The sequence below is a fragment of the Capsicum annuum genome, chromosome 5, assembly GCF_002878395.1.
Source record: "Capsicum annuum cultivar UCD-10X-F1 chromosome 5, UCD10Xv1.1, whole genome shotgun sequence".
NCBI lineage: Eukaryota > Viridiplantae > Streptophyta > Magnoliopsida > Solanales > Solanaceae > Capsicum > Capsicum annuum.
Window position 1 is genome coordinate 26,159,568 of NC_061115.1, and position 15,049 is coordinate 26,174,616.

At 33.0% G+C, this 15,049-nt stretch overlaps 1 pseudogene; it reads right to left on the reverse strand.

Moving 5' to 3' along the window:
* Positions 1–1,504: 1,504 nt before the first annotated feature.
* The window catches only part of LOC124898452, a 37,500-nt pseudogene continuing 23,955 nt past the window's right edge, over positions 1,505–15,049 (reverse strand).

Consider the following 15,049-nt stretch of genomic DNA (forward strand, 5'->3'; position numbering starts at 1 on the left):
CTTCATAGGCCCTTTGTAGAAACTTCTGGATGACTTGATTTGAGAATATGTAGACCTTCTTGTTCTCTACCAAGAACCCGAGGGCTCTTCAATGAAGATCCCTGGATGACTTAATTTGAGAATATATAGATCTTATTACTTTCTACCAAGCACCTAAGGGCTCTTTAGTAAAGGGCCTTACAATATGAAATAAGTGTTAGGGGTGAAAAGAACAAATTTCTGAGGTTATTTACACAATTTATGAATAGAAATTAGATTGAACCTAAAAGATGGAATACATAAAATATTTTGTAGAGTTCGATTATGCAGGAGAGAAAAGAATCCTAAATGAGTAACGTTGACCTTGTGGGAGTTAGGATGAGTTACTGTTACATGCTTAGAAAGAAGATTAAAGCTTTTAAAATATTTTTTTTATCAAAAGTCATGTGCTCAGATACTCTAGTATCTAATATCCAAGAATCACTGTTAATTATAAACAAACAAGTGTAAGAATTAAAGAAATTATTCATACCAACACATGTTATATTTGCAGATGCATTTATATTTCCTGTATTTTTTTATTCAACTTCTATAAACATTGCAAGAGTTGTCCAACATTATCTTGGTTTAAAGAGTTCGAATTTGTGACATTCTCTATAGTCTGTTGAGATTCTTCTCCTGTGTTAAAAATATTACCAGCAACAGGTCTCTTTTGATATTTTTTAGATTTTGTGAATTTAAAATCAAAGGAAAAATCATGAATCTTATAATAGTGGTCAATGGCATGTCCTATTTTCTTGCAATAATTGCAAATAAGAGAACTTTTCTTGATAGAATTTCCAACTTTAATTTTATACTCATTAAACCTCTTTTCCCCACTATTACCAACAAAAGGCTAATTCTCCTGGATAAGCAAGAGTGGTATGAATTTTTCTTTGCTTTTCATCTTGAATAACAAGGGAGTAAGCCTGACCAAGAATGGGTAGGGGGAAAGACAAGAAAATATTATTGCTAACACCTATGAAAGTGTCATTAAGGCCCATGAGAAATTAAATAAGTCTTTCATCTTGATGAGCCTTTGCACCTTTTTCTTTTGCTCCACATTCACACTCACAAGCATATACAAAAAATGTATTTAGTACATCTAAATCATCATATAGACTCTTTATTTTTGTAAAATAAATAGAGACGTTGGAATTCCTTTGATACTGGATTTAAATCTTTTTGAAGTTGAAAAGATTTAGCACCATTAGCCTGACCGAATTGATCTATTTTCTAGGCCAGACCACAACACTTAATAGACTCAACAATTTCTTTGGAAAGTGAATTCAATAACTAGGATAGGATCATATCATTACATCTTGACCAAGCTCCGTAAAGTCCTGTATCAGTATTTGGACAAGCTAGGGACCCATCAATGAATCCTAACTTATTATTTGTTGTGAGAGCTATAATAATTGCCCTTCTCTATCCACCATATCTTCTCCTATCAAAAATGGTGGAAACTAAGTTTATACCTGGATGATCAGAAGGTGAATGTAGAAAGTGTAGAGTTCACTACATTGATTGCAGGGACACTACCACTTCTTTCAAATTGTGAAGTATTAACAACAGAAGGTGATTGTGAAGGTGATACAACGTCAGTCGTCTTTAAAAAAAAAATAACAAAGAAGAAGTCAGAAATTAAGGATTGAAATTAAAAAATCTGCTCTTGATATTATGTAAAAATAAACAAAGCAAAGTTTAAAATTTTTCTTCTTATTACTTGATGAATCCTCTGTATAAAATGCCCTTATTTATACATATGTGTCAGCCAACCTAATACAATAATCCTACATAATAAAAGGGGAGAAAATATTGTGTACATCCAAAAACAGGGAAAAAAAAATCTAATATGTACCTAAAATATATTCACAATAATTGACTAAATATTCACAATGAATTTCAACAAGGAAAAAAATATCTAGTATGTACCTAAAATATATTCACAATAGTTGACTAAATATTCACTATGAATACCAACAGAAATTCATGAGCAAAGTTTTTTGTGATAAAATAGTCTAATTTAGGACATATGGATACAATAATTTTAGCATATGCAAAAAAATGTATACAAAGATCTTTCTCCTCATAACTTTTAAGAGAGTAATCCAAAGAAATCATCTCATTTGACTTTCCAAAGATCAAAAAAATATAAGTAGCATAAGCTAATTTGAGCGAAGAAGTAGATAAATGACCGATGAACTTAAATGAATATGAAAGTAACCAAAGTACTTTAAAATTCTAGTGAAAAGCAAGTCTATCTTGTGCTATACGTGGTAAAAGAATCCATCTCTATCGAGAAGTACCCCCTTTCTCTATGGACCACCTTATGAACTCTCCCAGTTCTTATGCTCTTTTTTCTAATCATATCGCCTTCTTTTGATTCCATCAAATTCCACACTATATTCTCAATAATGGATGTACTTACTATCCCCTCACGTTTCTCTCACTCCCTTATAATTAGACCTATTTTTAATATTTCTGTCACCAAGAAACTATTACTCGGTTGGTCAGAGTGCATAGGCCTAGAAACTATAGGCACCCCCATAGTAATACTCTCGATGCAAGAGTTCCAGCCACAATGAATCATGAAATCGGATATTGAAGAATGAGCTAAGATTTTTGGTTATGGTAACCATTCTCTTACCACTAAGCCTACTTCTTTGCCCTTTCCTCAAACCCTTTAGGAACCTTAATTTTTTTAGTTTCCCCAATAAAGATATCTTCTCTATCCGCATATCTCAACACCCATATGAACTTCTATTTGATTTGTTCTAATCTCATCACGAGCTCCTTGATTTCTCTATAAAAAAATAAAGTAGATATTTTGAAAGATATATAAAGAACCGAGTTTGGAGTATGTTTGTTCAGCCACTCCAATCATATCTTGTTCCTATTTGAGATATGATCGAGTTAGTAGGCACAATAGGTCCAATTGACCATTATTTCTTGTTCAGATTAATTTCTGCCTGTTTCGGCAAATCAAGTTACTTTCCTTCAATTACTTTACTTGTATTATAGATATCACCTGGTCTAATATCCATAAATGGATTTTGAGAAGCTCAAAAGTCCCTGATTTCATTTTTCTTGATTCCTTCAAGGGAAGGTAGGTTTTTAAGCAATTATTCTTAATGTTGGACCAACATCCTCAGAAATAGAATCTCATACTGTATAAAGTAAATATTAGAAATAACAAGATGAAAAATAGAAAATTATTTCTTTGAGACGTGAAAGATCAGTATCTTTCAAGAGTTATTGCCCGTTTATTCTTTAGGTATTATAAACAATCCTCTATTAGTATACAACAAAGCCCAAAAATATATTTTTAAATTGAATACACTACTTCTGAATTTTCATTCATATTTATAAAGTCTAAAAAATCACAACTTTCTGAACAGTTACAACTTTTCTGAACAGATACAATAATTCTAAACAGATGAAACTTTTCTCTTAATAGACACAACTATTCTAAAAATAAAATAGAAGTCTTTATTATTTATTTATTTATTAAAAAATAAATATGAGAACAAAATTTTAATTAAAAATCTAGCTCAGCTTACGATCAAGCCCAAGTCCAAGTCCTTTAGATATTTATATAATTAAATATGTACAAATACAAATACTCTTATTTAACTTATTAGACTTAATGGGATTGACGTTATATGGCCTTAAAGGTTCCTTTTTAAAACACTAATGAGGGAGAACCCATATATTACCGGCATATTACAGCTATACTTTACATTAAAAGCTTGATTCAAAGGTAGGCATCAATGGGACCTAGTCTCTCTAATGCAATAATCAATTCGGTCTCTAATTTAATAGTCATGAAAGAAATATTGTTGATAGGGGGAAGAAGTACTGTTGATAGGAAGAACTGTTGACAGAGGAAAGAAGTGTTTTTGATAGGGGGAATGCTTGTGTGGATGTGCTAAAGTGAAGGGAATTTGAGTGCTCTTTAAGAATATGGTTTGTCATCATCAAAAGTGGAAAATTATTGTTTCATTTTTTGATGGTGACTACATGCTGAAGGACCAGGTTTGTTATGTGCTTTGCTAAAGGACAATTGTACTCTATCACACTTTGTACAGTTTTTTCCTATAGCATAATTACTGTGCAGGTGCATAGTGTATAATAATAGACACCTGATCCAATCAAATTCCTATCAAGATTCATACACTCTTTTTTTTACAAAAAGGAGCAATATTGTTTGAGCAATTTTTGCAATTGATATATCTTGTTGAGGCAGCAAAAATCCTAAGGCTCAAGATCTCAAAATTTCTTTGGTATTTAGTGTTATTTTTCTTGAGTCATATTCTAGAAGCTGATTTACTCCAGTGTTTTGAGTAAATATCTTCTCTTAATTTTGTAGTGAGTTTACTTAGGTAGAGTTACCTAAGATGGGTTAGCTAGAGTTAGTCAACTGGGAAAGAGGTGAGACAAGAGTTGTCTAAAGAAGGTTGCAATAGAGATATTGCAATCCTTAGTACTTAGAGTTAAGTCCATTTTGAGTCTATAATAAAGAGTTGTTTAATTATAGTGGAGCTTGATAAAGCCTGTGAGGAGAGGTTGTGGTAAGAGGTTTTCACATAAAAATCATTTATGGTGATTTACTTTAAGTATTTACTTTGGGTTCCTATTTTACTATTACTTATTACTTCTTAGGGAACTGGTCCCTTAGTGGTTGTGAACTCTTATGATTCATCAATTAGTACCAGAGCGGCGCACTCTAAACTATTAACACCTATTGTGGATCCTTAATAATGCTTGCACCATCAAATCTTGAGGAAGGATAGTCAACCACCAGAACACCTCGATTGAATGGTTAATACTATGGTTGGTGGTAAACAAGAATGTATGATTTTACCATGGATGAAAATAGTAAGCTATGGGATGTGATACTTGATGGAACTCATGTTCATGTGAAAAAAGTTAAGGAGAAATGACCAGGTTGGTTGCTAAAACTAAGAGAGTATAATGAAGAAGATTATATAAAGATTGAAAAGAATTTCAAGGCTAAGAAGCTATTTGTCTGTGGGATAGAGCTGGATGAATACAATCGTATTTCTGCCTGTGAGAGTGCTAAGAAAATCTGGGACTGTCTAAGGACTTCTCATGAGAGAACGAGTCAAGTTAAGGAATTCATGGTAGATATGCTAACCACTCAATATGAAGCCTTCACTATGAAGAAAATTAAACCATTCAGGAAATGCATACTAGATTTACCTCAATCACAAATGAATTACATTATCTTGGTGAAGTGATTCCACTTAATAAACAAGTGAGGAAGATATTGGGAGTTTTTTCTAAGTCATGGGAGAGTAAGCTTAACGCAATTTTTGAAGCTAGAGATCTAAAAATGCGCACCATAGATGAATTAATTAAAAATCTAAAGACCTTTGAACTGAAGAAACAACAAGATCAAGAGAAGAAAGAGCCTAAAAAGGAAAAATATTTGGCTTTAAGATCTTCAAAATCTAAGTCTATACGGAAGATGAAGATGTTTCCTACCTAACTAGAAAGTCCATCAGGGCTATGAAGAAAAGTGGAAAGTTTCAAAAGAAGGACAACAGCAGTAGGCCAGCAGGTGCAAATGAGGTTTGTAACAAATATGGCAAATTTGGACATTTCATCAAGGATTTTCACTTACACAAGGTGGACTATCAAGAATATCTTAAGTCATGAGGAGAGAAAGCAAAGAAGAAGGACCGGGTCCCTGAAAGTTTAGAAGGAAAATTTTTGCTAACTATATGGTGAAGCAAGCCTTAGTTGCCTAGAGAGACTCATCAAATGAGTTAGTTGAATAAAAAAATCCTAAAGATGTCTCTATTCTGGTTGTGGGAGATGGCTAAACTACCTATAATTCTCTCTTTGCTCTCATGGCCAGATCTGATGATGAAGAAAATTTAAGCAAAATTTGAATGATTATACTTCTAAGAAGTTAAAGAAACTTACAAATGTATTAACTAACTTTGTATGTGATCTCACTACTGAAAAGGATCTACTTGAAGATAAAGTAGAAACTCTAGATTATGAAAAAGTAGCCCTAACTATTTAGTTGTCTGAGCTAGAAGAACATTCTATAAAATTAAATTCTTAAAACAAGGAATTATTAGAAAAATTGGGGAAGTTAGCTAAATCTGATGGTAAAGGAAAAAGGAAAGCTAGCAGGTTGCAACTTAAACCTGAGGAGAATTTGAATAATTATTAAAAGCTTCTCATGTCCGCTCATTAAAAGAATAATGAGCTAAAAATAGACATGGTCCGCATAAGAGAAGATCTTAACAAATCTACTACCTGCCTATAGATTCTTGTAAATTTGATTAATCAGGGTATGAATAATGGTAGAGGTAGAGGGTGTCAACACAACATTCCCCCTTTCAAGCCTCATAGAGAATGTATCTGTGTAGCTAACAACCCTCTATACACCCATTGTGGAATGAATAGTCATAAAAATGAGGACTATCAGGCAATGCTTAGAGATAAATAAATTTTTCTAAGCATGTTCAGTAGATACAGTCACTTACCAAGGGATCTAGTCCCTTGACAAACCTCAAAAAGTTGTGATCACTCCCCTATCTCCCTACTAGGAACTCAGACTTAAGTGGATTTCCAAATCTAATAAATGATCTCTATATGTAGGTGGGAGTCGGGAAAAGTAGTCAAAGCTGGTTCATGGATAGTGAATGCTCAAGAATATGACTTGAAGAACTTACTGTTTTCTTCCACTAAAGGCACTTCAAGGTGGATGTCTCTCTTTTGGCAATGGAAAGAAAGGTTATATTCTGGGTATTGAAAAAATTGGGAAATCATTAAATCATACTATTGAAGATGTATAATATGTGAGTGGCTTGAAGTACAACTTGCTAAGTCTGTCTTAAATTTTTGATAAAGAAAATTAAGTGAAGTTCTTATTCGATTGGTGTACCGTAACTAGCCTAAAAACTGGGAATGTTATTGTTAGGGCTAAATCTGTAAGAACATGTACATATCTAATTTAGAATCAGTCCCTGGATGTGAATTGACTTGCTTACGTGCTCAAAGTGAGAATGTTGATCTATGGCATAGAAGATTAGGTCATGTAAGCTCCTCTCTTCTTAACAAACTAATATCAGAGGACCTGGTTCATGGTATTCCAAAGTTACAGTTTTTAGACACCAAGATGTGTAATGCTTATGCCAAAGGAAAACAAACCAGGTCATTATTCAAGTAGAAGAAACAGGTGAATACTACAAGACCCCTTGAATTATTACATATGGATCTGTGTGGACCTGTTAAGGTTTAAAATAGAGGAGTGGAGATATATGTTTTTGTTATTATGGATGACTACTCTAGATTTACTTAGACCATGTTCCTGAGAACTAAGGATGAAGCATATGAAGTCTTGGTCATTTTTTCCAAGCAAATTCAAGTTAAGCTCAATAGCAAGATAGCTAGAATTAGGTATGATCATGGAACATAGTTTAAAATAGTATCAGTCATAACTTCTCAGCTCCAAGAACTCTACAATAATAGAGTGGTTGAAAAAAAGAACAGGCCACTAATTGACATTGCTAGAACTATGTTGATAGATGGTGGTCTTTGTAAGTCTTTTAGGGTAAAATCTGTCAACACTGCATGCTATGGTACCAACAGATGTCTAATCAGGTTTATTCCCAACAAGAATCTTTATGAACTTATCTTCAACAAGGCAAAGATAAGTTGGGAAAGTTTTACTTAACAAGTGATGGAGGAGTATTTATAGGCTACTCCTCAACTAGTAAAGCCAATAAACTCTACAAAAAAAGATCCTATGTGTAGAAAAAAGTGTGCACATCATCTTTGATTGATCAGGAAACATGAAGAATCCTTTTTAAAGTGACAATACTAATATGGATGAACTAATTCTCATTCAAAGGAATGGTTCAATAGAAGTTGTGGTTCAAGAACAAAATACTCAATATGATGTTGTTGCAGATAAAGAAGAAGGGGAAGAAACGGGTCCTTAGTTGAAAATTCTTGACATAGATGAGTCTCAACAAGGAACTAAGTACCATATCCCCTAAGAACTAGTCCTAGTAGACCACAATCATCCACACGAAGGTCGAACTGGAAGCATAAGTTATATCACCTTCTTGAGAATCTAATTTCTCCACTAGAATCAAGAATGCAAGCTAGGGAAAAAGCAAGAAATTTTATGAATTTTTCATCTTTCATATCCCAAATTGAGCCTAAAATGTGAAAGAAGCCCTAAAATTATTGGCTGGATCAATGCTACGTTGGAAGAACTTTATCAATTTGAAAGAAGCAAAGTGGTCCCCAGACTTGTTGACAAAACTATTATTGGGACAAAATGGATGTATAGAAATAAGCAAGATAAACATAGCATAATCATTAGAAATAAAGCAAGGCTGGTTGTACAAGGATATAATCAGGAAGAAGGAATTAATTATGATGAAAATTTTGCCCCTGTTGCTACAATGGAGGCAATCAGAATTTTTATTGCCTATGCTACATATATGAGTTTTAAACTATTTCAAATGGATATGAAAAGTGCATTTTTAAATAAAAATCTAAAAGAAGAAGTCTATGTCAAGCAACCTCTAGGTTTTAAAGATATTTATCTTCCACATCATGTGCTGAAATTTTATAAAGATCTTTATAGGTTAAAGCAGGTTCCTAGAGCTTGGTATGAAAGACTATCGAAGTTTCTTCTAAAAATGGTTTTAAGAGAGAAAATATTGACAACACTTTTATTCTTAAGTTAGAGGAAATAGCTTGCTGATTGTGCAAATTTATGTTGATAACATCATATTTGGAGCAACTTTTGAGTCCCTATGCCAAGAATTTGTTAAACTAATGGGAAGTGAGTTTGAGATGAATATGATGGGTAAGTTAAGCTTCTCTCTTAGGCTGTAGATTAAGAAAACACCTCAAGGCACCATTATTTGTGAAGAAAATACATCAAGGAGTTGCTAAAGAAATTTAACATGGGGTACCAAGCCCATTGATACTCAACTAGCTCCAAAATGGATATTGATGAACCTGGTCCCTCAGTTAATGAGACCATGTATAGAGGGATCATTGGATCCTTACTATATCTTATTGCTAGTAGGCCTAATATAGTGTTCATTGTGGGTATGTGTACCAAATTTTAGTCCTATCCAAAGGAGTCTTATTTAAATACTGCCAAGAGAATTCTTAGATATTTGAAAGGAACAGAGGACATGGTCCTGTTCTATCCTTCAAGAGACAGTTCTAATTTAATTGGGTATGCTAATGTTGACTATGTTGGGTACTTAGTGGATAGAAAAAGTACCTCTGGAATGACTCATTTTCTTATTTTATCTCTTATTTCATGGGGTCCTAAAAAGCAAAATTCAGTTTCTTTATCTATTACAAAAGCTGAATAAGTAGATATAGCTTCATGTTGTTCTCAATTACTTTAAATGAAATAATAGCTAAAGGATTTTGGAATTGTTACTCACACTATTGCACTAATATGTGACAACACAAATGCTCTAAATATAGCAAAGAACCCTGTGTAGCACAAGGGGAAAATTACGTTGATGTAAGACATTATTTCTTGAGGGATAGTATTAAAAAAAGTGAAATATGTATGAAGTTTTGTATGACTAAAGATCAAGTAGTTTATATCGTCATAAATGCCCTCCACAAAGAGCAATTTGTGAAGAACGGGCTAAGATTGGGTCTGATCAAGATGAATTAACCTATCTTAGTAGGTCAAATTTCTCAAATTTTGGCTATGATTAGGGGGCAGTTATCCTTTTTTCAATTTTTGAACATTGGCCTAACTCAGTACCATACCCTTTTAGGTATACACACATGGTAAGCAACCTTTAAATGAGAGATAATGAGACAGACATCAAATAAGAAAATTTCTTCAAGAAAGAGAGGGACCTGGTCCCATCCCATAGGTTAGTATCATATATGTCTTTCTTAAAAATTTCATAAAATGACTGTTCTAAAAAGCCACATATCCTTTCGCACATGCCTGAAAGTTGCCAAATTTTGTAAAATTAAAGTGTGCACAAATTAGTACCAGACAAGTCAGTTGTTCTTTAAGTTCAAACATTGCACCTCTAACTTTTAAAACCAAATCAAAATCCCTCTTCTTATTCACTATATCCTAAATTACCTCTAAACTCTTATACAAAGATCGTCCTCATCTCTTCAAAATTTCTTTCCTTGTCTTTAAGTTTTCTTTCCTAAAAATCAAAATGTCTAAAAAATCGTCTTCTTCAAGACAATCAAAAAAATTAGAAACCATTAACTCCCCCACACCCTCCATTGAAAACCCTTTCTTAGTTCCTTCTTCATCACCTGTGTCCATGGTGAAATCCACTATGGATAAAATCTCTGAAATTGCGAAACCAAATCAAGAAAGGGACATTGTGGTTGACACTAGCGAGGCTTTTGGGTCACCCATAAAGACTGAATTCCCTACAAATACTACTCCCTTAGAAACCCCAAAATGGATACTTCCTTTGAAAACCCAAAAAACTAGGTTCTCCTACTCTATCAGAATTCAACTGTACTTTTGCTTAATTGTTCAAGGAGGATATTCCAATCAAAAAGTCGAACCCATTTAGTATTGTATTAGAAAGAGAAGGTTAGGTGGTTAAGAGCCTGACATTGCTGGCTAGTAATCTAAGAGGGAGTTCAGTTGGGATAGAAGAAAATATTATTGATAACCCTTCACTCCTAACTTTTGACACAACCCATACTTCTATTGTGTGTCCTAATATAGTTGTGCAGCCTCCTATGGATGATGATAATGGTATACCTCTAAGATGGGCTATGCAGAGGGAAAGAGAAAGTAACAAAAAAGAGAAAGCTGATGAACCTAATGAAAGTGGTCAAGTCTTATATCACTAGAAGTGTGGAGAAGAAAATATTGAGAGATGCCATCAAATCCAACAAAATAGCCACAACTAAGAGAAGAAGGCTGAAAGGAGAATAATGATTGATAAAGAAAATGTTAAAGTAGTTGATATTGGGAAAAAGAGATAAGAAAATTGATGCTGATGTTATTGCTACGATAGAAAAAGAGTAAGAAAGTTCAAGAAGGAAGGAGGTCCAGGTCCTCCCAAGTAAACCAAAATTTGTTATTCCAAAGAAGCACATTATAGTGAAAAGGAAAGTTCCTGAGGGACTTGGTCCCATGAAGGAGAATGTTGCAAAAAAAGAGTCAGGAAGCGGCTCTAAAATGAGAAAAGTACAAAAGAATAAGTAAATATTGTCAACAGAGGAGAGAAATGTCTTGTTTGGAAGGGGTATTTAACCTTAGGATCTATGAACAACTAAGGATGGTAGTTGGTGAAGTATCTAATACATCATGAATGGTTACACCTCTTTGAGAAATCAGTTCCCTCTGTGTTTAAGAATGAAGTTAGGTAATTCTACTACACTATGGAGTTTACAAAGGATGGCTTGAGTTTGTCTTCCTTAGTGTAGAGGAAAAAGGTGATATTGGATGAAGAGACCCATGAGAAGATTCTAAATATTCCCATCATTGGAGTCAAATCTATAAAAAAATCAACAACCTTCAGTGGAATTCATGAAGGATGCTTCCAAGGTGGGAGGGACTTCTATAGAAGGTGTGAGAAAGAAGTTCCAGAAGGGTGATTTTCAATTGGTGTATAAGTTTGTGAACAAGGTGTTTCTCCCTAAGTCAGAAAAAAGAATTGTAGCCTCTATAGTTCATCTCTTTGTGATGAAGTGTTTAAGCAACTTTGAACTTGGGAGTCTGCCAGCCTTAATGATTGAACATATGTACATGGTTGTGCATGTTAAAGAAGGAAGACATGGAATGCCTTATGAGTATTTTCTTAATAGAGTGTTCAATCACTTTAAGATTGTTGGTGAGAAGGGAACACCTGAAATAACTAAGTAAATGTTCACTCTAAACACTCTAATTGAAAATGAGTGTGGTGAAGGAAAGGTGTGGACCTTGTCCTAATAATCTGAGTTGATTGATGCCTAAGAGAAGTTGAATGTGGAGGTGGATGAGTTAAGAATGAATTTGTATGCAAAGGAAGTTAAGATTACATATCTTAAGTTGAGGAATCAACAACTGTCATCAGAAGGACCTAGTGCTTCAGAGGCAGTGAAAACTTAAAATACAGAATTAAAGACACAGGTCACTTCTCTATCAGGGGAGGTCAAAGAGTTGAATGCTGAAGTCAAGGGCGTCACAATGCATCTTCTGAATTCTCATTATACTGAGAGTTCAAGAATGTAGATGTTTCTCAGATCCCTTGCCCCTAAACCTCTACCTTCTTAAGCCCCCTTTTTTGTTATCTTAAGAGTTCCCCTTATTGTTTCCATGGATATCTAGTTCATTTTTGTATTCTTTTTTTGATATTGCACTATATGGTACCTATCCTGGGTATAATATGAATGGAACTTCTATTTGTGTCTATCATCTATCTCTCTTTTATAAGTTATTCATTTATGTTAGTGTTGGCCCAGTGGCCATGAGTTAACTTGTTTGTGCAAATTATTTAACTTGGTTTACTGTCTTTACTTTTTTATGATGCCAAAAGGGGAAAAATGACTCACAAGTAGGTATCAGTAGGACTTGGTGTCTGTAAATGTAATAATTAACCCTGTCTCTAATGTAATAATCATTAAAGGGGTATTGTTGATAAGGGAAAGAAGTACTATTGATAGGGGAAGAAGTGTTGTTGGAAGGGGGAATGCTCGTGTCGATGTGCTAAAGTGAAGGGAATTTGAGTGTTCTTTAAGAATATGGCTTGTCATTATCAAAAAGGAATTTTTTTTTCCTTTTTCAAAGTAAAGCAGCGTATTTTTTTTATTATCAACTTCTAACTTAAATAGTGTTATTACAACTGAAAGTAGGTCAAAATTATCATAATATAATACTCCTATTTGCTATTCTAAAGATAAAAAATGACTAATAGCTTTCTACCAAAAATAGAAATTTCAATTTGATTGAGTCCTATGTAAAAAGACTGGAGAAAAATAAAAAAAACAAGTCACGTGCATTATTTCTTAACAACTTTTCCTTGAGTTTAAATATAATAATAAATGTCAACTTGAAAAAAGATAAATTTTAATTAGGGGTAAGTTGTTATCTTTAATTTTTTAGGAGTGAGTAGTTTATTCAAGGGTGTGCCGAAGTCAAAAGGAGCACTTATTTAGGAATGGAGAGAGTATTATTTAGGAATTACTGAATCTTGGCTACGTACCTTCCATCTGGTTGCAAGATGAACGGACTGATTATACGACAAAAATTTGGAGTATATGGCAAGAAAATATGTGGTACGGAAGTTTTGGAGAAAAATGAATGTCCAAATCAGAAGACATAGCTTCAGCCCAAAAGCTAATAAGAAAAAAATATATAAAATCAAGACATAGCTTCAGCCAAAAGCTAATAAGAAAAAATATATCAAAGGAAATCAACAGCATTACTGAGAGTAGGACTGATTCCTTGGTGACAAAAATATTAAAAATAGACCTTCTTGTTAGGGTGAAATGCTAGAAGCTAGTGAATGCATCAAGGATTAAGAATCTTGAGAGGGAGTTTATGACATCGGAAGAAGGCGATGTTACTAGGCATAGAGCAACAGAACTGGGAAATGAATATTGAAAAGCAACCCACAATCATGAATTAAAAGAAAAGAAGCAGACTGAAGAATAACAAAGCAATAACTGTTGGTATTTATCTTTGAAATTAAAGAAATATCACAGAAAGATTTAAAGATAAAAAATATTGCAATTGTATTGTCAAAGGAAATTATTTTATTAGTAATTCAAAGACATATATTTATAGCTAAATTTTTAACTTAAAAATATAAAAATAAGCAACTAAATTTAAATTCAAATAACAAAGAGATAACTAATTCCTAAGTTTAAGCCATACAGAACTCTAATAATTTAAAACTACTAATAGTTATCTACTTAATTTTTGAGACATAGTTTCAACACTCTTCCTTGGATCAGAAATTGTAGATTGTAGTTTTGATTGAATTTGACCTCTTGAACAAATCTGTCAATTCATCTTTGGTCTTGCAAGGCTTGTGTGCACCTTTTGTTGGATTAAATAGGAAACTTTTATTTCTCATTTCAATTTGTAAAATTTCATGATTAGCGGAACAAAGATTCAACAATATTTTTTTCCAAATAATAATTTAAATTCTTTTTCCATTAATTGGCCAACACTTAGCAAACTTTTATCAATATCGGGCACATAAAGGATATTTGAAATTATTTTTGTACATGAAATTATGGAAACTTTCCCTTTTCCTTTTGCAGGAATACAGTCACCATTCCCAATTCTGACTTTCTTATTTTCCAAAGGTAGAAACTCTTTAAAAAAGAGTTTTGTCATATATCATGTGGTTTGTACAATCACTGTAAATCATCCAAAACTTAGATTTCTTGGTTAGAAAATATATTGCCACAAATAAGTGATCTTTTTCTTCTTCTTTGGTGACTTAGTCATCTACTTCATATTTTTCAGATTTACTTTTGTAAATTACATTGTAGACCTTGCATTATGCATCTGGTCTCTTCTAACATTTAAATGGAGGCTGACCTATTTTGCCACAGTACTAGCAAGGTGGGTGCTTTTTTCTTGAATTATTACCCTTGCTTTGAGTCTTGTGGTTGGCAGTCAAAGCTCCTTCAATCATACTATCCTACCTCATGAGCCTCCTTTGTTCTTATGCCTACAATGTATTTAACAATTCTATCAAGATAATCTTGGACAAGTTTTTTTGTATTTTTCAAGGTAGTTATTGATACTTCGTACCTTTTGTAGGGGGGTGCGCGGATTATATGTATTTAATAGATTTATTAGGTTTCTAGTGAATCTATTTTTATATGTGCGTGGATATTTTTTAAATTTTGTTTCAATATCTTTTAATGATTTACTTTTTTCGTAAGATATATTCATTAATTATTTTATCCTGTAGTAATTGTAGAGTTACAAATTTCTGTATAATAATTTATCCTATCTGTACTATAATGTATATCTAATTCTAGATTTTCAATGTTATTTATT